Raw genomic sequence first — 21708 nt, 5'->3', positions numbered from 1 at the left:
TGTGGAAGCATTTTCCCTGCAATATATTGCTGAGATGCTTGAAGAAGTGATTGATAGTCAGTTGAGGAGAAGTAAGATGAATATGGTGAATGAGATAACATTTTGTAGGCCAATTCATTCAACTTTCAAAGTGATAGTTGTGCAATGTGTGGTTGGGTGTTATCATGGAGAAGAACTGGGCCTTTCTGTTGACCAATGCCAGGTGCAGGTCAACAGTGCATCTCATTGATTTTTCTAAGCATACCTTTCAAATGTGATGGTTTTGATAGGATTCGGAAAGTTATAATAGATCACACTGGCAACAGACCATTAAACAGTGACCATTACCTTTTTGTGTGTGCAAATTTGGCTTTAGGAAGTGCTTTGGAGGTTCCTCTTGGTTTAACCACTGAGCTAGTTGTCTCCAATTGTTGTAAATATAAAAGGAGCAAGGAATTGCCAGCCTACCATGTTCTGGGAAGGAAAACCACACCACCACTTCTTCCAACTTTATTGAGGTTGGTGTAAAAATAATTCCAGTTTTTGCATTGTTGAAATTTTCTATTCAATACTGGAATATATTCTTTAAAATATGTGGCTATGTTACATATCATTTCAATACACATTTCTAGTTTTATGTTTTGTTTTTTTTTTTTTGCTAGTGACTTATTACTTGCTTTTTATTTTATATTTATTTTAGACTATAGAAATGATGTTAGACAAAAAGCAAATTCAAGTGATCTTTTTATTTGATTTCAAAATGGGTTGTAAAGACAACTTGTAACATCAACAATGCATTTGGCCCAAGAGCTGCTAATGAACATGCAGTGCAATGGTGGTTCAAGAAGTTTTGCAAAAGAAAGAAGAGGAGTATAGTGGCTGGCTATTTGGAAGATGACAACAAATTAAGAGTAATCATTGAGGCTGATCCTCTAACAACTACAAGAGAAGTTGTCAAAAACCTCAACATCAACCATTCTACAGTTCTTCAGCATTTGAAGCCATATAGAAAGGTGAAAAAGCTCAATAAGTGAGTGCCTCATGAGTTGACTGAAAATCAGAGCAACTATCATTCTGGAGTGTTGTCTTCTCTATGCAACAATACTGAACCATTTATCTGTCAAATTGTGATGTACAATTAAAAGTGGGTTTCTTATAACATTTGGAGACAACTAGCTCAGTGGTTGCATAATTATCACTTAATCTAGTTTTAAAAATATTTAACTCTGTGAAATGCTTTAATTTCTAACATTGAAAAAGGTGACTAAAGATGTAATAACTACTCTTAAAATACCTATAATTCAGGGAAGAAAAAAAAACAGTGAACAATTATCTGAAAATTGAGGTGGACAATTATTACAGTGTCATGCAGTTTCCAAAGAAATAATAAACAGATAAACACATATTCAGTAATATACAAAATATTGGCACTAAAAAAGATTTTTTTTCCAATTTTAGGTTCCACACATAAGGAATTTTGAAGTTACCAGTTGAACCCAACAGCAAATAAAAACATGAACAAATTGAAAAGCAACCACTCTTCTGTAATTTATCAAAGAACCCAGGTCACAGGGCAAACCGATACTCCCAAATTTAAGAAACAGACAAATCAATACAAATAATCACAATTTACCAGAGGAGGGTCCCACAAGCAGAACTTTGCAAGTTCTATTCCTTTTATTTATTTTTTAACTGTAGACCATTATGTTTAGTTTCACAAAAGTTACAAGGCATGGTAAAGGCAAAAAAAAAAAAAAACACCACAATTTGAAGTGATAGAACAAATAAAAGAACCAGAACTATATCCCAGATGTTGGAATTATGATGTGAACAATTTGAAATAACTATGATTAATATGCCAAGGGTGCTAATAGGAAAAGCAGTGAAGACAAGAACAGACAAATAGTATAAGCAGAGATGGAATGCTAAGGAAGAATAAAAAACGCTAGTGATCAAAAACTGTAACAAAAATGAAGAATGTTTTTCATGGGTTCAGTAGCAGAGTTGGACACAGCTGAGGAAAGAATCTATACACTTGAAAATATGATAATAGAAACTTTCAAAACTAAAAAGCAATGGGAAGAAAGGTGTCCATACAAAAGGGAGAAGAATATCTAGAAATTTTAAATAACTACAGAAAGTGTACCATATGTGTAATGAGAATAACAGAAGAATAAAGACAGCAAAAAAACAGAAGACATATTTGAAGTAATAGTGACTGAGAAGTCCCAAGATTAAAATGACACCGAAGCACAGATCCAGGTAGCTCTGAGACCAGCAAACAGGAAAGATGTCAAGAAAAAGACAACAAAAAGAAAATAAAATAATCAAAAAACAATCTATATTTAGGCATATCGTTTTTTGTTTCACGTAACTAAATATTTTTTAAGTTATATGAAATTCATGGATCTCTTAGCCATTGCTAGTTAAGAATTTATCTATTACCTTTAAAAAAGATTCTGGACAAAAGGAAAGAATTAATATAGTTTCCATTACTGTATAATGTTTTCATTGTATTTCCCTGTTTAAAATTATGAAATCTGAAATAGTTTGTTTAATATTACTCCTCAAAATTACATAAAAATGATTCTAAACTAGTGGATTTTGAAGTTATTTCACTTTAGAAAACAACTAGCAATAAAATTTAAACATTTTTGCTGACTGCTTTGTATATAAATTATAGATATTTTTATTTCAGATAATTGTCTAGAAAACTTTTAACTGCTACTTTTGAAAAAGTAGAGAACTTTGCTTCATAGTCTACATCTTTTTTTTTTTTTTGAGACTAAGTCTCATTATGTTGCCCTTGGTAGAGTGCCATGGCATCACAGCTCACAGCAATCCCCAACTCTTGTTTAAGTGATTCTCTTGTGTCAGCCTCCCAGGTAGCTGGGATTACAGGCACCTGCCACAATGCCCAACTATTTTTTTGCTGCAGTTGTCATTGTTGTTTAGCTGATCTGGACCTGGTTCAAATCTGGCAGCTTTGGTGTATCTGGCTGGCACCGTAAGCACTGAATAATCAAGCAAATAAAATTTTTGTGGTAAATTAAAAAATATTAAAACATGAAATAGTCCTTAATGACATGTTTTAAATATTCAATATGATTTGAGATTTATTATTGTAACCGTGAATACAAAATAGGGGTGGGTGCAGTGACTCATGTCTGTAATCCTAGCACTCTGGGATGACAAGGCATATGGATTCCCTGAGCTCAGGAGTTCAAGACCAGCCTGAGCAAGCAAGATCCTGTCTCTAAAAATAGCCACTTGTCTCTATTTGGGAGGCTGAGGCAAAATGATTGCTTGTGCCCAAGAGTTTAAGGTTGCTATGAGCTAAGATGCCATGGCACTCTACCAAGGGTGACAAAGTGAGTGAGACCCTGTCTTAACAACAAAAATAAATAGAAAACAAATAAATAAATATAAAATAGATATTTACCCATTTCAAAAAATTTACATATGTGTACATCCTTTTATTATTTATTATTTTTGGTATAAGCTAGTAGGATTTAAATTCCTTACTTCTAAATTTGTACAAAACAATATTTTTATAATTTTTCATAATCTAGGAAAGTGTTTTTATAAATTTATATTTATGCTTATAGCAGGTCCTCGGATTTTGACATTTGATAAAAATACAATACTTAAAATATGACTTAAATAATACATTTAATGTGTACTAAAGGTATTTTTATTACATATTTAATAGTTAAAGTACAATTTTCCAAATCTATTTGGAAGATGGTTAAAGTACTATCTTCCAAAATAGTTAAAGTATAATAGTAAATGTCATAATTGCATATGTAATATATTTGATTGAAGATAGGAAATCTATATCTTTATATGTCAAAAGAGATTAAGTGAAAATGCAACATAAGATGAATATTTCTTTTTTCTTTTGTCTGGGTGTGGTTCTGTTCTTGAGTGTTATATATTATGCATCGGAGTAAAATTTGAAGGAAGATTTATTATAATCTTTGTCAGAATGCTTTGTACAGCACATTTCTAATGCAAAATTCTCATATAAAATTCAGGACATTATTTTATGAAGAAGGTATATTATATTCACAAGTCAAACCATATTTTTATGATGAGTTAGTACCTTGGTACTGAAAAAATAAGCAAATGCTATTGAACTTCAATATGTAAATCACCAGAAGATATATTACAAACCCATATATCAATTATGATATTCTTTTTCATTTAGTTTCTCAGTGTGGTTATTATCTGTTCTCTAAAAACAAATTTTTAAAAGGATCCGCAAAATACTTCAGCCACATCCATATATCACTTTAAAAAGTTCAGAACTTCTTGTCTTCTGCTATTTACAGTTTGGGGGTATTTTTATTAAACTTGTAAAGGGGATCATAAAAGCTGTGTACTGATTTTCAAAACAAAGACATTTATCCTTATAAATGCTCTTGAATTGGTTAACAGCATAAAGGTTTTTCTAGCTTTATTTAAGGACTTTAAAAAAAAAGCATTAAAATAGAAACCCCAATATTATGACAAGTGTTAAGTGCTGAAACTGTTTACAAAGACATTAAATGATAGAGGATTGTAGGAGGGATTTAGGAGGTTTAGTAAACAAAGTTGTCTTATATACTAAACTTTTGCATTACATACATTGAAATAGGAAGTTTTTAAAAAATCACATAAGTATGTGTGATGCTGAAGTAAATTAGATGCACAAATGATCAAAAGTTTCAGCATTTTAGACATGTTTTCGCTTTCTTTGGCAATGTACATTTTAAAACAAATTACAGAATATGAGTGTTCTAACATAATGAAGTCATGTAGTTATTTTTTATATCTAAACAACTTAAACTAGAAGGCAATGGGAAGTCACTGTTCGATTTTATGTTTTACAATTCCCTTTTAACTCTCGGAATGTATTCAGCATAGTCAAAAACCTAGCTCATAATTAAATCTTAAAAAATGTTAGAAAATCCTTGCCATTTTTGATGAATTCCAGAATACCATGGTGCAGAGAGGAGGAATTTTCAGAAACCATTTGATGTATTTTTCTCTTTTGCCTCTCCTCTAAGTTTAGCACAGAGGAGAGAACCATGAGATATTTGGTAAGTCAACAAGTGTTGTGGCATCAACCAATCTTTTTAAAAGAAAAAGTCGATGTGTGTAGCAGGTAAATTCCATAGTAAATCCTGAAACAGCCACTAAGGTCAGCTCCAGCCAACCTCAGCAGCAATTTTGACAACAGTCGTGACTGCACATGTACCCAGAGAGAGACACGCCTGTCAGTGACTCCCAAAGGCAGGCTGTTCATTTAGGCTCCATTGTGGATCTTGAAGCTTCTGTAACTTAGTGCCAGCCGCTCTCAGCTGTGGCCTGAGATCAGTCTTACCCGCCCATAGGCCAGCTAGCAGATGTGTTCCTCTCTGCCTGCTGACCTCAGTTTCAGCTGCAGACACTGAAGTGACCCTGTGGTTCGGTTCCAGCCTCTCTCAACTATTGTCCAGGGCCTTGCTGGCTGCCAAGCGACGCAGCCAGGTATATTCTGTGCGATGCCCCAAAGACTCCAAGGAAGCCACATTTGTCTGCATATGTGGTAACAGGTCTGTTCTCTACAAACCCAGAAGGGAGCCACATCCTAGTGCCTGCCCTCCTGTTCAAGATCCAGGATTAGTCCAGCCTACCTCAAAACTAGAGAGGATCCACACCCACTAGAGTCTCTGGTTACAGGCCAAGGTGTTCATATACAAAAGAGTCTAAATAGTACTGCAGAACAGCTTTTTGAAATGTTCTTGTTTCTTTAGTCAGTTTCAAAACATACATGTATATGGCTAAAGGGCTAAGTAGAAGTTATTTATTGTACCCATGTTAAGTGAAATGTTTATTTTTTTATTTTCTAATATGAGCAAAATTACATTATGTGTAATTTTTAAAATGCAAAAGCAAAGAATACTATGTTGCCTTTGTTTATTTCCCATATTTTTAGGCATTTTAAAGTTTGTAAAATATTTAAGCTAAACTTTTGCAACCTGACTTTTTGAGCAGAATAGCATAGCATATGTAGGACTTTTTAACTTTTAAAATAAACTCTTCATAAAAATTTTTCATGACAGCATAATTCAATATTATGTGCAGATAAAGAACACAATATGTTTTCTATTATTAGATATTTGTTTATTGTGAGGTTTTATTATCCCTATTAATACTGCTCATTGTATTCTTGAAGAAGGCCTTCAAAAGTTTAGGGACCAATAATTCCTAGTTATAATGGAAGAACATGACAAACGCTATTCCCTTAATAAACATGTCATTGAAATAACAATGAAGGCAAAAGTTTCTTCAAACACACAATATAATAAAATAAATATATCCATTAAATAACTTTATAGGTTTGGGAAAGAATTAAAATAGCCTGCTAAATGTAGTGATATAAATAAAAATTATTGGGAGACAGTGATTTTGTTCACCTTTAAATCAGAACAAGTTCCAACAAAAGGAAAAGACATTTAATTTGTGTCAGTTAAGTGACAGAAGATCTCTAGCTGATATCAATCATAGCAAATAGCTATGATACTGCTGTAGACTTCCCCCACTCCCCTACACCCAGTCCCTCTTTTGATTTAATTCCTTCTCCCTTGTCTTTCCCTTAACAGTGCATAAGCTGGCCAACTTTGAAAGGGAAAGGGCAATAAGGTTCATATTATACAAAGAAGAAGACTCATAACTTGCTTCAGTACACCAAACAGGGAAAATGGGTAGAAATCTCACCTACGTCAAATAGAATGAGACTATTTGAAAGGCCAAAAACTTTTCTTAAGCCACATCTATCCAAATCCCTGCCAGACTGAGAACAGGCAGGGAAACCGTCTGTATCAAACAGAAATAAGAGTGTGGAAACTTAACCTAGATAAATTTCTTCTGGAAAAATTCTGACTTTGAAGAATTAAAGGTAGAATTAACTTTATTAACTTAATAAAGTTAAGTAATAGTTAACTTCTATTAACTGGTAGAATTAGATAAAAAAAAAAAGTACAAGGAATTATAAATAAAAATAATACAGAACATGTTATAGAAAAAAGTGATATATATTTCTTGCCAGAATGGTTCAAACGAACCTATTGAAAAACCATTACCAAAGATAATAGAATGTACTAAAATGCTTGTTTGCAAAGTTCATATATAAAAGTCAATATATTCATACATATAAAAATAAGTGGCTAGATATTACAGCAAATGAAAATAATAGCAGAAAGCAATAGTAACTAATTAAGAAAATTACAAAGCTGTCGCAACAATACAGGGCAGGTGGTGCTCCAGGCAGTGTGACTGGAGCTTAGAAGAGGACTTGCCATTTCCACCCTTGGGGAGTTGGTGCGGGGGCATCGGGCAGAGAAGCCAGCAGGTTGGAGGGTAGGCAAGGGGGCCACAGGAAGCTCCAGTGGCCGGAGGGTCCGGACAACTGCTATGGGGACACCTCCTGGTTGCCAGCTCAAGGAGCACCGTAATTTCTCTGGCCTGGTCTCTGTCTCCCTCCCCTTGTACTTGGCAGCTAAACAGGGAAACCCCCCCATTTCACAGGCCTGGTCAATTTCATATAAGTTTCCTAGGCCTAGGAACAGAAGAGATTGTATCCATTCATTTGTTGGGCCATACATATACACCCCTAGACAAAGGTTCTAGGGGGAGATTTTTCAGACTTGGGTTTTTCCCTTTGCCAGAAACTCTGGTGCTTTATCTGTATTCTTTTCTGTAAAATAAATCCTGTCTTACCACTGATCTGTCCCTGGATTCATTCTTCAAATCCCTGAAATCAAGGACCTACTGATGTAGAAATTTCAGTAATAATAAGACAAAAAAAGCATATGATACTTTTGGTTAGAAAGACTTAATATCAATACAAATATGAATTCTCCTTTTATTAATCTAAATCTAATAATTATGTTAATCAAGTAACAGTTACTAGGGGACTACCAAAGGATACCTTGGCTCTTTATCCCTCTTCTCGTTCAGATAAATCTGAAGAGTTATCTTTTCCGATACTTAGAAAAAATACTCTCTGGCCAAAACCATGGATTTTATCTTTATGCTGAGATACTAAACAGTTCTACTTTCATAGATGGTGATATGTTTGAATGTGCATTACCCATCTTATTGACATAATTATGACAATCAATCTAATGAACATGTTTCTTTTTTTTTTTTTTATTGTTGGGGATTCATTGAGGGTACAATAAGCCAGGTTACACTGATTGCAATTGTTAGGTAAAGTCCCTCTTGCAATCATGTCTTGCCCCCATAAAGTGTGACACACATCAGGGCCCCACCCCCCGCTCCCTCCGTCCCTCTTTCTGCTTCCCCCCCATAACCTTAATTGTCATTAATTGCCCTCATATCAAAACTGAGTACATAGGATTCATGCTTCTCCATTCTTGTGATGCTTTACTAAGAATAACGTCTTCCATTAATACGAAGCATGTAAAGTCTCCATTTTTTTTAATACCTGAATAGTATTCCATGGTATACATATACCACAGCTTGTTAATCCATTCCTGGGTTGGAGGGCATTTAGGCTGTTTCCACATTTTGGCAATTGTAAATTGAGCTGCAATAAACAGTCTAGTACAAGTGTCCTTATGATAAAAGGATTTTTTTCCTTCTGGGTAGATGCCCAGTAATGGGATTGCAGGATCAAATGGGAGGTCTAGCTTGAGTGCTTTGAGGTTTCTCCATACTTCCTTCCAGAAAGGTTATACTAGTTTGCAGTCCCACCAGCAGTGTAAAAGTGTTCCCTTCTCTCCACATCCACGCCAGCATCTGCAGTTTTGAGATTTTGTGATGTGGGCCATTCTCACTGGGGTTAGATGATATCTCAGGGATGTTTTGATTTGCATTTCTCTAATATATAGAGATGATGAACATTTTTTCATGTGTTTGTTAGCCATTCGTCTGTCATCTTTAGAGAAAGTTCTATTCATGTCTCTTGCCCATTGAGATATGGGATTGTTGGCTTTTTTCATGTGGATTAATTTGAGTTCTCTATAGATCCTAATAATCAAGCTTTTGTCTGATTGAAAATATGCAAATATCCTTTCCCATTGTGTAGGTTGTCTCTTTGCTTTGGTTATTGTCTCCTTAGCTGTACAGAAGCTTTTCAGTTTAATGAAGTCCCATTTGTTTATTTTTGTTGTTGTTGCAATTGCCATGGCAGTCTTCTTCATGAAGTCTTTCCCCAGGCCAATATCTTCCAGTGTTTTCCTATGCTTTCTTGGAGGATTTTTATTCTTTCATGCCTTAAATTTAAGTCCTTTATCCATCTTGAATCAATTTTTGTGAGTGGGGAAAGGTGTGGGTCCAGTTTCAGTCTTTTACATGTAGACATCCAGTTCTCCCAACACCATTTATTGAATAGGGAGTTTTTCCGCCAAGGTATGTTCTTGTTTGGTTTATCAAAGATTAGGTGGTTGTAAGATTTTAGTTTCATTTCTTGGTTTTCAATTCGATTCCAAGTGTCTATGTCTATGTTTTTGTGCCAGTACCATGCTGTCTTGAGCACTATGGCTTTGTACTACAGACTAAAATCTGGTATGCTGATGCCCCCAGCTTTATTTTTGTTACAAAGAACTGCCTTAGCTATACGGGGTTTTTTCCGGTTCCATACAAAACGCAGAATCATTTTTTCCAAATCTTGAAAGTACGATGTTGGTATTTTGATAGAAATGGCATTGAATAGGTAGATTGCTTTGAGAAGTATAGACATTTTAACAATGTTGATTCTTCCCGTCCATGAGCATGGTATATTCTTCCATTTGTTAATATCGTCTGCTATTTCCTTTCTGAGGATTTTGTAGTTTTCTTTATAGAGGTCCTTCACCTCCTTTGTTAGGTATATTCCTAGGTATTTCATTTTCTTTGAAACTATGGTGAAGGGAGTTGTGTCCTTAATTAGCTTCTCATCTTGACTGTTATTTGTGTATACAAAGGCTACTGACTTGTGGACATTGATTTTATATCCTGAAACATTACTGTATTTTTTGATGACTTCTAGGAGTCTTGTGGTTGAGTCTTTGGGATTCTCGAAGTATAAGATCATGTCATCAGCAAAGAGGGAGAGTTTGACCTCCTCTGCTCCCATTTGGATTCCCTTTATTTCCTTGTCTTGCCTAATTGTATTGGCTAGAACTTCCAGCACTACGTTGAATAGTAAAGGTGACAGAGGACAACCTGTCTGGTTTCAGTTCTAAGAGGAAAAGCTTTCAGTTTTACTCCATTCAGTAAAATATTGGCTGTGGGTTTGTCATGGATAGCTTCAATCAGTTTTAGAAATGTGCCACCTATGCCTATACTCTTCAGTGTTCTAATTAGAAAAGGATGCTGCATTTTATCAAATGCTTTTTCTGCATCTATTGAGAGGATCATGTGATCTTTATTTTTGCCTCTGTTAATATGGTGGATAACGTTTATGGACTTGCGTATGTTAAACCAGCCTTGCATCCCTGGGATGAAGCCTACTTGATCATGATGAATGACTTTTTTGATGATAAGCTGTAATCTATTGGCTAGGATTTTGTTGAGAATTTTTGCATCTATATTCATGAGTGAGCTTGGTCTGAAATTCTCCTTTTTGGTTGGGTCTTTTCCTGGTTTTGGTATCAGGGTGAAGTTTGCTTCATAGAATGTGTTGGGAAAGATTCCTTCTTCCTCAATTTTTTGGAATAATTTCTACAGTACAGGAAAAAGCTCTTCCTTGAAGGTTTGATAGAATTCTGGAGTGAAGCCATCTGGACCAGGGCATTTTTTAGTTGGAAGCTTTTTTTATTGTTTCTTTGATCTCAGTGCTTGAAATTGGTCTGTTCAGGAGCTCTATTTCTTCCTGGCTGAGTCTAGGGAGAGGGTGTGATTCCAAATATTGATCCATTTCCTTCACATTGTCAAATTTCTGGGCATAGATTTTCTGATAGTATTCAGAGATGATCTCTTGTATCTCTGTGGGATCAGTTGTTATTTCCCCTTTATCGTTTCTGATTGAGGTTACTAGAGATTTTACTTTTATATTCCTCGTTAGTCTGGCCAATGGTTTATCTATTTTATTTATTTTTTCAAAAAACCAACTCCTTGTTTCATTAATTTTCTGAATGATTCTTTTGTTTTCAATTTCAATGATCTCTGATTTGATTTTGGATATTTCTTTTCTTCTACTGAGTTTAGGCTTAGACTGTTCTGCTTTTTCCAATTCCATAAGATCTCTTGTGAGATTGTTGATGCGCTCTCTTTCTGTTTTTCGAATGTAGGCATCTAAAGTGATGAATTTTCCTCTCAAAACTGCTTTTGCAGTATCCCACAGGTTTTGGTAGCTTGTGTCTTCATTATTGTTATGCTCAAGGAAGTTAATGATTTCCTGTTTTATTTCTTCCTTCACCCATCTGTTATTCAGCAGAAGATTGTTTAATTTTCATGCCTTTGGGTGGGGTCGAGCATTTCTGTTAGAGTTGAGTTCCACCTTTAGTGCCTTATGGTCTGAGAAGATACAAGGTAAAATTTCAATTCTTTTGATTCTGTTGATATTTGTTTGGTGTCCCAGGATATGATCAATTTTGGAGAATGTTCCATGGGGTGATGAGAAGAATGTATATTCTTTATCTTTGGGGTGGAGTGTTCTATATTCGTCTATCAAGCATAGTTGTTCTAGGGTCTCATTTAAATCTCTTACATCTTTGTTTAATTTCTGTTTAGAGGATCTGTCCAGCTCTGTAAGAGGTGTGTTAAAGTCCCCTGTTATGATAGTATTATCAGATATCATATTGCTCAGACTGAGTAAGGTCTGCTTCAAGAATCTGGGAGCATTTAAATTGGGTGCATAAATATTTAGGATTGAAATGTCTTCTTGTTGTAGTTTTCCCTTGACCAATATAAAGTGACCATCTTTTTTTTTTTGACTTTAGTTGCTTTACATCCACATGTATCTGAAAATAAGATTGCAACTCCTCTTTTCTTCTGAATTCCATTTGCCTGAAAAATTGTCTTCCAACCCTTGACTCGGAGCTTTAATTTGTCTTTTGAAGCCAGGTGTGTTTCTTGCAGACAGCAAATAGATGGATTGTGTTTTTTAGTCCAGTCAGCCAATCTATGTCTCTTCAGTGGGGAATTCAAGCCATTAACATTTATTGAGATAATTGATAAGTGTGGTAGTATTCTATTCGTCTTATTTGGTGAGAGTCCATTGCTTAGTTTTATCTTTTGCATCAGTGTGGAGGTTAGGTTCTGTCCTTTGATTTCTGAGTTCTTACTTTGCTGCTGATCCATTGTGGTGGTCAGTGTGCCGAACAGGTTGAAGTATTTCCTGTAGAGCTGGTCTTGTTGTGGCGAATTTCCTCAATGTTTGTATATCCGTAAATGATTTGATTTCTCCATCAATTTTGAAGCTTAGCTTAGCAGGGTACAGAATTCTGGGCTGAAAATTGTTCTGTTTAAGTAGATTAAAGGTAGATGACCATTGTCTTCTTGCTTGGAAAGTTTCGTTAGAGAAGTCTGCAGTCACTCTGATGGATTTGCCCCTGTAGGTGAACTGGTGATTACTCCTGGCAGCTTGCATAATCTTTTCTTTGGTCTTGACTTTGGACAGGTTCATCACAATGTGTCTTGGAGAAGCTCGGTTAGAGTTGAGGCGACCTGGGGTCCGATATCCCTCTGAAAGCAGTGTGTCAGAATCTTTGGTGATATTTGGGAAATTTTCTTTTATAATATTCTCTAGCATGGCTTCCATTCCTCTAGGAAATTCTTCTTCCCCCTCTGATATTCCTATAACTCGTATGTTGGAACGCTTCATAAAGTCCCATAATTCTGACAGTGAACACTCTGCTTTCTCTCTCTTCTTTTCTGCCTCTTTTACTATCTGAGTTATCTCAAGAACTTTGTCTTCTACCTCTGAAATTCTTTCTTCTGCATGGTCTAACCTGTTGCTGATACTTTCCTTTGCATCTTTAAGTTCCCTAATAGACTGTTTCAGTTCCTTCAGCTCTGCTATATTTTTTTAATATTCTTCATATTGTACATCTGTTATTTGATTCTGTTTTTGGATTTCCTTTTGGTTATTTTCCACTTTATTAGCAGTTTCCTTCATTGTTTCCATCATTTCTTTCTTTGTTTTCAACATGTGTATTCTAAATTCCCTTTCTGTCATTCCTAACATTTCTTTATAGGTGGAATCATGTGCAGTAGCTACCTCAGGGTCCCTTGGTGGGGTTGTTCTGGACTAGTTCTTCATGTTGCCTGGAGTTTTCTGCTGATTCTTCCTCATGAGTGATTTGTTTTATCTGTTTCCTTGCCCTAATTTTCCTTTCACTTCCTCTTGCTCTTTAAGTTCTCATGCCTGTGGACTAAGGGTTATAGGACCAGAAGGGTGAGAAGGTTGAAGAGCAAAAAAGGGATGAAAGAAAGGAGGACCGAGTGATAAGCAAAACCAATAAAAATAGAGAAAGGAGAGGGGGTGGGTGAAAGGAATATTGACAAAAAGAAGAGAGGCACAGAAAGAGGGAGACAGAGCAATATAGGTGTACAGTAGGGTACTTTGACACAACCTTAAAAAAACCCCACCTTCTGGGGGTGCCCATTTGGGTGGTTCCCTTGAGGTCAGCAGCTCTTTGTTAACCTGATCAGACACATTACCCCACCTCTACCAAGTAGAGAGGAAAGACAAAAATGCTATAAATCAAACCAAAACAACAAACAGAAAACTTGACGGGATAAAATTGGGTGGAAAACCAAATAATAGCGGTAGAAACGCTAGCAGAAATGAAGTTCTAATTATTGAAAAAGGCAGCAATGGGAAATTGTAATTGAACTAGAAAAATTGAGAAAGAAAAAGGATCTGTATGGAAAAGGTTGAACTTAAAAAACAAAACAACATGAACAACAACAAAATAAAAAAAAAAAAAAACCAAACCAAAAAAAAAAAAGAAAACACACACAACCAAAAACAAAGCAGTATGTATATGTTATTGAGTATTGTCTGGGCAACGCGTGGTTTTCTGGGGTATGAGATATTAATCACAGTTCTGACATGACTGGAGGCTGCTGATTTCTCAAACTCCAGCAGGTAGACACCCTAAATCTCTCTTCAGCCCACTTAAAATGCACTTTGAACTTGTTCACTTGCTGAGCAGAAGCTTTCCCATGAAAGTGCTTGTCGCTGGAATCACTGCTGAAGTGGCTATCCACTTACCCAGTGTGCCAAAACTGGTCTCACTCTGCCCCTGAGGGTCAGGGCTGCAAGGCGGGTCAGTCCCCACCCTTAGGCTACTTGTTCGCTGGGTTACTAGCTCCCACCCAATTCTAGCTCTGCGACCCTGAGGGCGGAGCTTGCCGGGGCAGATCACTCACAATGGCTCTCTGTGACCCACAGCCAAACACTATTAGCTCCGTCTGGCTCAGCGGCTCAGACTGGGGCCCTAGAAAACGGCCAGAGTTCTCTGCACTCCCGCTCAGGCTCTCCCCAAGGCAGTTCAACTGAGTGCCAAGTCCAAAGACACCAAAACAGTTCACAGGTAAGGCCTTTCTGGTTTGCAGTCTCGCTGCTACTGAACTTACAGTTGCGGGCGGGTTTAGACGGATTGAACACACGCAACCACCTGCTGGTTTTCCACTCTTTTAGTCCTCCTCTTGGGGTCCAGAAATCTCTCGCTGACTCCCTGTATCCTCGCAGGGTGATGATAGGCATATCCCACCAGCCAGAGATGCCTGGAGTCCTGTCTCCCCAGACTCACGGTGCCCAGATGCAAGGAAGCTATTACTCGGCCACCATCTTTCTCTGCCCTTAATCTAATGAACATGTTTCTTATTCTGGTTCCGTTTAGACTGAGAATGTCTTCTTAGTTTTTTAACCATATATATTAATAAAACTAACTAAAAGAACAAGAACATTTCAGAAATTTGTTTTGCATTATCTAGATTGCATATGAACACATAATAAATAAATATGTGATTTAGCATAAATTATAAAATAGAATTATTTTCCTTAATTTTCAAATAGTTTTCAAACAGACTCAGTCTATTTCTATTTTGTGGACAACATATTGACAAGATGATGCGTTTGGGCATAATTACAGATTGATTTTTCTTAAAGCTGTGATCACAAACAATGTTCTTTTCCAAAGGAATGAAGGACCACTTTATATGTAGTATGAGGTTTGTAAGTTCCTTAATGAATATCTTCTACAATGTCAGTTTGGGCATTCTTTTCAAACATGGACCTGACTCTGAGTCAGTGGCCAGTCCATATAAAAGATCACATTATGCAATTTCTTGTGGTTTTAGCAATCTTCATCTCTACCTGTGCATTTTCTTTTTAAAATTCTTTTATAAATTTCTTCCAGTTCCCTTACATTTCAGTACATATGTCAAAAACTAATGGTTTTTCTATAATATATTTTATTATTTTTATAAATAATGATATTAGTTTTAGCAGGGTCCAAATCCATGGTAGTTAGATATTTTCTTGCACCCATTCTCTGTTCGAAAAGAATGAGATGCAATCACTGGGTCATGTTCATAAAAGGAAGAGCCTTCTTCTTTACACTACTTCATGTATGTGAACATGACAGAGACATCTTGTTTATTAGGAATTTAAGGGAAATGCCATGGGATGACGGAGATACAAGACTGAAAGAGACTAGGTCCCCGGAAAGAAAAAAAAGGGAATAGCTTGTGTATTGTTAATTGAGAAACATGCTTCAGTTGTGCTTAAAGTTCTGTACTTCATAAGGATTTAATAAAGTTTAACTAATAAGATGGGGGCTAGTGGAGAAGAGAAGAGCTTACCTCACTGTGTAGTTATCATCTGTTCTCAGTACCCTTTAGATTTATTTATTTATTTATTTATTTATTTATTTATTTTAGGCTAAGCAGATTTTCTTAATAGAAAATTTCAACTTCCAGTTTCTTAGGCAGTGAAATACCAATCTTTCTGGCTGTTTATGAAGTTCCTATTAGCAACTGCACATAGCTGAATTCCTATAGCTGCTTTCTTTGGGGTCCTTTCGTCCTGGCAAAAAGTCTTCTTGAGTGGATTTTAACCTATTCAGAAAAATAAACCTATTTCTTTCATGGTAAGTCATGCTTTCTTCTGATGTAGTTGGCTTTCTTCATTTTTGGGGTCAGGAAACTAGCTCCTACCATAGCCTTTCATCCTAGTATACTCAGAAATGAGCCATGTGCCAATCACAATACAATCTCATTGTAAAGGACAGTGACAAGATCCATGAATGGTTCTCTGAGAGTTACTTAAATTAACTTGAAGTGACAAGTAAACACCTTTTGCTACATCCATTAAATGGACAGAATGTATACTTACACTTCCTTCTAAAGAAAATTTACCTCCAAATAAATTCTTCCTCTCACATGTTATGAGTTTTCACAAACCATGATGGTAGGAGATAGGCTAAGTGTTACAGCAGGTTCTAAGTCTAAGTATTGGCAGATGGCTACAGAATCTGCAAAGGAAAATGATAATCTACTGGTGGAACTTTCTTCAGCCTCATAATTATCTATCCATTATTTTATTTTTTAAAAATGAACATTTTCCTTGTTGGTTCTCCATCTATCTGTATTTTTAAAGTGTCTTATCCTTTAACTACTTCATGATGCACTTCAATCAAGATACCCTGGATAAGACACTCCAACCTTAGCCTACTTAAAAGAACTTTGCTCATCTTGCTTGACATAGTTCGGTATTGCACTATAGCCTCTATTTGTTTTAATTGAAATTCAAAAACCCAATTGCTGATAGGGAGCTCAGATGTTTAACTGAAAATCTTACTGTCAGTCTTGTTCTGCAAAAGACTGCCACCATTCAGCTCCCCAATAATGATAGTACCCCTTTTATCCTTAAGTTCTTATGGAACTTTTATGTTCTAACATATTGATCAGTATGTTCATGTTCCAACTCCTGGCTGCTGCCCTTAAATGTTGGGTAGGTCCAATAGCATATTCAGTGTATACCCAAATACTTTTTCCCTCTCTTACCAAGCATTACTTTATTTTCTTTTAATACATTGTAATTTATGGCAGAATTCTTCTGATAGCCAAGAAGGTAGCTTTGTAAAGTAACAAACAAAAGTAAATAGTGTTAAAGCTGAACAGATTACTGTAAGGTGTATGTGGAAATACTTAAGGGAATAGTCATATCTTGATGTGCTTATATTACTAGTAATAATGATTTTATAAGCTTGAAATCAATATTCAATTATTAGTTATAAGTAGATTAGTAATTAAATTAGGGATAAGCTTACAGAGAATGGACAAAAAGAAAATGGGAAAAGGAGAAAAGTGTTTCAGAAGAACCTTAATTTTAGTATAAAGCACTGTGTAAGACCTGTCCCTTTAAAATTCTGAAAGCAGTCTTGCTGGAATTTCCCTCTTTCCCCATAGTGCTCTACCATGGCTACAGCTCAAGCAGCAGAGGCTTTCTGTTTGGGCAGGGCTGCCTGATTGCTCCAAGAGTTTAATTTTAGGGAGTTAGGAATATAGAATGTTTAAACTTTGTTAAACATAGCAAAAATTGCTCTGGACTAGATAAGGAGATGAAATATATATATATGTTTTTTTCTGTCACCTTGGATTAGCCAGAGGACTCTGTCTGGACATAAGGCTTTTGAAGTATTAAAAAATCACTGCTGGGCAGTGCCTATGACTCAAAGGAGTAGAGTGCCAGCCCCATATGCCAGAGGTGGCAGGTTCAAACCCAGCCTGGACAAAAAAAAAAAAAAAAAAAATCACTTCTGTGATTTGCAAGCTTGGTCTAATTAGGGTATTTCTCTGATGTCCTGCTCCTGGACTGTTTCACTATCCACACTCTGTACTAAGATCATTAATAACTTAAAACAATGAAAGTAACAAGTAAATCCAAACAATTAACATACTTATTTAAAGAAATATTTTAATTAGGGATGGCACCTATGGCTCAGTGAGTAGGCCGCCAGCCCCATTACCGAGGTTAGCAGGTTCGAACCCAACCCCAGCTAAACTGCAACAACAGCAAAAAATAGTTTAGTTAGAAAAATGCAAGTGCAGCAAGAACCATGATGATATTATTTTCTTTTATGATTAAAACACTGGTGTATGAAATAAATACCGACAGAGCTAGGCTGATACTGGAAGCCTCGCAAAGATAGGTCAGTCATTTCCCGAATCCCTGCTACTTTAAAAACTATTTCTTTGACTCTGTTATTATTTCCTATTTCCCAATGGCCTGCTGCACCACCGAGCCACTGGAAAGGAACCCATATCATGTTAGGGCTGGTACCTGACAGAATACTACCATTTACAAAGGAGGAGGGGTCACTTAGGACCCAGAGGTTTCAGCACAAACCTCTTGTGCTGAAATTAAACCTATTTAATTTGAGATTTTCTATTGCATTGACCCAAATATCCCTATTTAAATTTCAGTATCCTCTTTCTTTCCATACAGGGCATTAAAATTTGTTAAGCCTAAAATTTCAACCTTCTCTGGAGGTTTATTACTTTTATGATTAAGTCATAGTCCTGAGCCTCAAATATTTGTCCTCCAAAAAAGATGAGAGATTTTATGTTTCTTTGGAGGCCCCCAATTTTACTATGGTAAATTGGTGATTTCAACATTATTTTTTAATGAATCAATCCTCATAATTTGGTGATTTCTTACATTGGTGATTTCAACATTATTTTTTAATAAATCAATCCTCATAATTATTCAACGAGAATCTGTTTTCTAAAGAAACTGATTTAAAAGGTTTGATCTCAGGAGTAACTCAAGGAAGCCTACTCTAAAATGGGATTTGGGAGCTACATTATTCATTGAACACCTGACAATGAGCACACCATCAATTTATAAAGATAGATATACAAAAATATAGGGTGTGTATATGTGTGTGTATACTGCACACACATACTGCATATATACATATAAATGTATATATGGCACGTATAAAACAGCATATACAAATTATACTAAAGTATATTGTCAGTGCCCGCTTTGGGCACCCTGTTTCCACGCCAGTAAAAGCAACCAGGACCACAGATTGAAGGTACAAATGCCTGCAAGAGGGGGGCTTCCCATATTCCAAGGAGAGCCCCGAGAAACCTCTGCTGTGGCCTTTTATTGAAGCATTATACAACAGGTTTGGGGGCCCACGCACAGGAGCTACGTGCTTCTTCCCCCTGGCCTCGACTCCCACCCTGCTGCACCACGAATGTTCAATGTATAACAACTGCTTGCTAATGCGTGACCTGTCTTAACTCGTTAACACTTGCAGCTGCTTTACGGCTTGTCTCTGGGCAGCCAAACATCTCCATGCCAGAGTGACTGAGGCAGGAGGATCCCTTTAGCTCTGGAGTTCAAGGCTGTAATAAGCTACGATCATGCCAATGCACTCCAACTGAGGCAACCGAGAAGAGACCTCATCTCTATGAAAAATAAATACACACAGAAAAATCAGCAAATGAAAAGCAATGCTTAAAAATAATTATACAACATAAGCAAGTTAGATTTATTCCATACATGAAATGCTGGTTCGAAACTCAAAATGTTTTCTCTGTAAACCATGTCAATAAGGAATATCAATAAGCAAAATAATAAAATTATGTAATTACATAAAGCTGCAAAGATTCTGATGGTTTATTACACATGCAAACAATGAAATATTACTTGATATAAAAATAAAAAATAGTAAAATAAATATTACTTGATAAACATAAATGAGGTCATAAGCCACAAAAGTATACAGACAAATCTCTAATATATATTGCTAGGTTAAAGAAGCCAGTCTAAAAGGACTACATTCTGGCCGAGCATGCTGGCTCATGCCTGTAATCCTAGCACTCTGGGAAGCTGGGACGGGTGGATTACCTGAGCTCAAATTCAGCCTGAGTAGTTCAAGACCAGTTTGAGCTAAGCAAGAATCCTTATCCAATAAAAAAAAAAAAAAATAGAAAAACTAGCCAGCTGTTATGGCAGGAGCCTGTAGTCCCATCTAATCAGGAGGCTGAGACAAAAAGGCCATTTTGGCCCAAGAGTTTGAGGTTGCTATGAGCTATGACACCATGGCACTCAACCCCAGGGCAACTAAGTGAGACTCTGTCTCAAAAAATAAAATAAAATAAATAATAAATAAATAATTTTAAAAAGGGCTACATTCTGTTATTATGGTCATATAACTTCCTGTGAGATATAATGTACAGCTGGTGACTATAGTTAAATTCTTGAAATTCTCCCAGAGAATATATCTTAACTGTTCACATCCCTATATGCAAATAACTGTGTGAGATTATGGATATGTTAATTAGTTTGATTACATAATCATTTCACACAAAATATGTTGGATGCCTTAAATATATGTAATTTTTATTAGTAAATTATATTTCAATAAAGCTGTGGGAAAAATCAATGATGTGACATTCTAGAAAAGGCAAAACTAGAGAGATTATAAAATACAGTAGAACCACTTAGTTGACCACCTCCTTATGTTGACCTAATTTTCATAGATCTGACATTCACCACATTCATGCATCACAACAGGAGGCTAAGTTCCTTATGCTGACCATCTCCATATATTCAACAGTTCACTACAGTCCCTTGGTTGGTCAACTTACAGAGGTTGCACTGCATCAGTGTTGCCTGGGATTTGAGGCAGAGTGGAGGGTTGCAGAGGTGAAGCACAGGAGTATAGGAGAATGCTGAATCCTTTCTGTACTATGTTGTATTTGTGGATACATGACTGTGTTTGCTTGTCCAAACCCATTTAAATTTACAGCATAAACACTGAAGGCAAAAGAAACTGTACTACGCATGTATGTCAGTTTGTAAAGTTGTTTCCATGAAGGTATGGCTTAACAATTCTGATACTGATACCATAATATATAAAAATGTTTTAGAAGGTTGAGGTATTTTGAATCAACACAGAATCTCACAAAACAAGCTAATGGTACCTAAACATATGAAAAGACTTCACTGAGTGGAGTGGTGGAGAAAAGTGCTACCAAACTTTTAAAATGAGCTGGATATGAAAAACTGAAGGCAAAAGAAACAATACAAAGCATGTATTGCAATTTTTAAAATTGTTTCTGTGAAGGTATAGCTTAACAATTCTAATAAAGACTTGAGTGTATACTAAAATTGAACACCTAATAAATTGACAGCAGGATTTTTACTCCTGGAGTGCAGTTTATAGAATGAAGGAGAGAAAACTAGAATGATTTATACGATAATGCATTGGAGTTGAAGACATCCGTATGAATGTATGTTTAACTTCATATAGATCCATATAGTTACACAGATAAATTTTGATTGATATGTATATACACAAAGGTTAAATAACATTATTTATTTCCCTGTTAGCTGAGATGGCCTTGAAATAATGGTATCTTAATAGTAACACATACCTAGTTCGCAGATCTTGGTCTTTACCATGTCATTCACCAATTAAAAGAAGTCATGGTTCCTTGAAAAATTGACTGATTCTAGGGTTTGGAGAGGAAATGTTTTAGACAAAACTAATGAGTGTTTCAACTGTAGGAATGAAAAAGAGGTTCAAAAACCAAATCCAAAAACAAAGAACTAAAAAGGACAAAAAAAAAAAAAAAAATCCCTCAGTGATTACAATATGTCAAAGGGAGGCAGGGCTAATGGTCAGAGCTCCCAGACGTGAAACCTGGAATAATTTGAACACCCCAAAATAAAAAAAAAATAATAGTATTGGATTATAATATAAAGTATGTAATAAATAT

Source organism: Nycticebus coucang, chromosome 1 (genome assembly GCF_027406575.1).
Source record: "Nycticebus coucang isolate mNycCou1 chromosome 1, mNycCou1.pri, whole genome shotgun sequence".
Classification (NCBI taxonomy): Eukaryota; Metazoa; Chordata; class Mammalia; order Primates; family Lorisidae; genus Nycticebus; species Nycticebus coucang.
Note: the sequence above shows the minus strand (reverse complement) of the source record.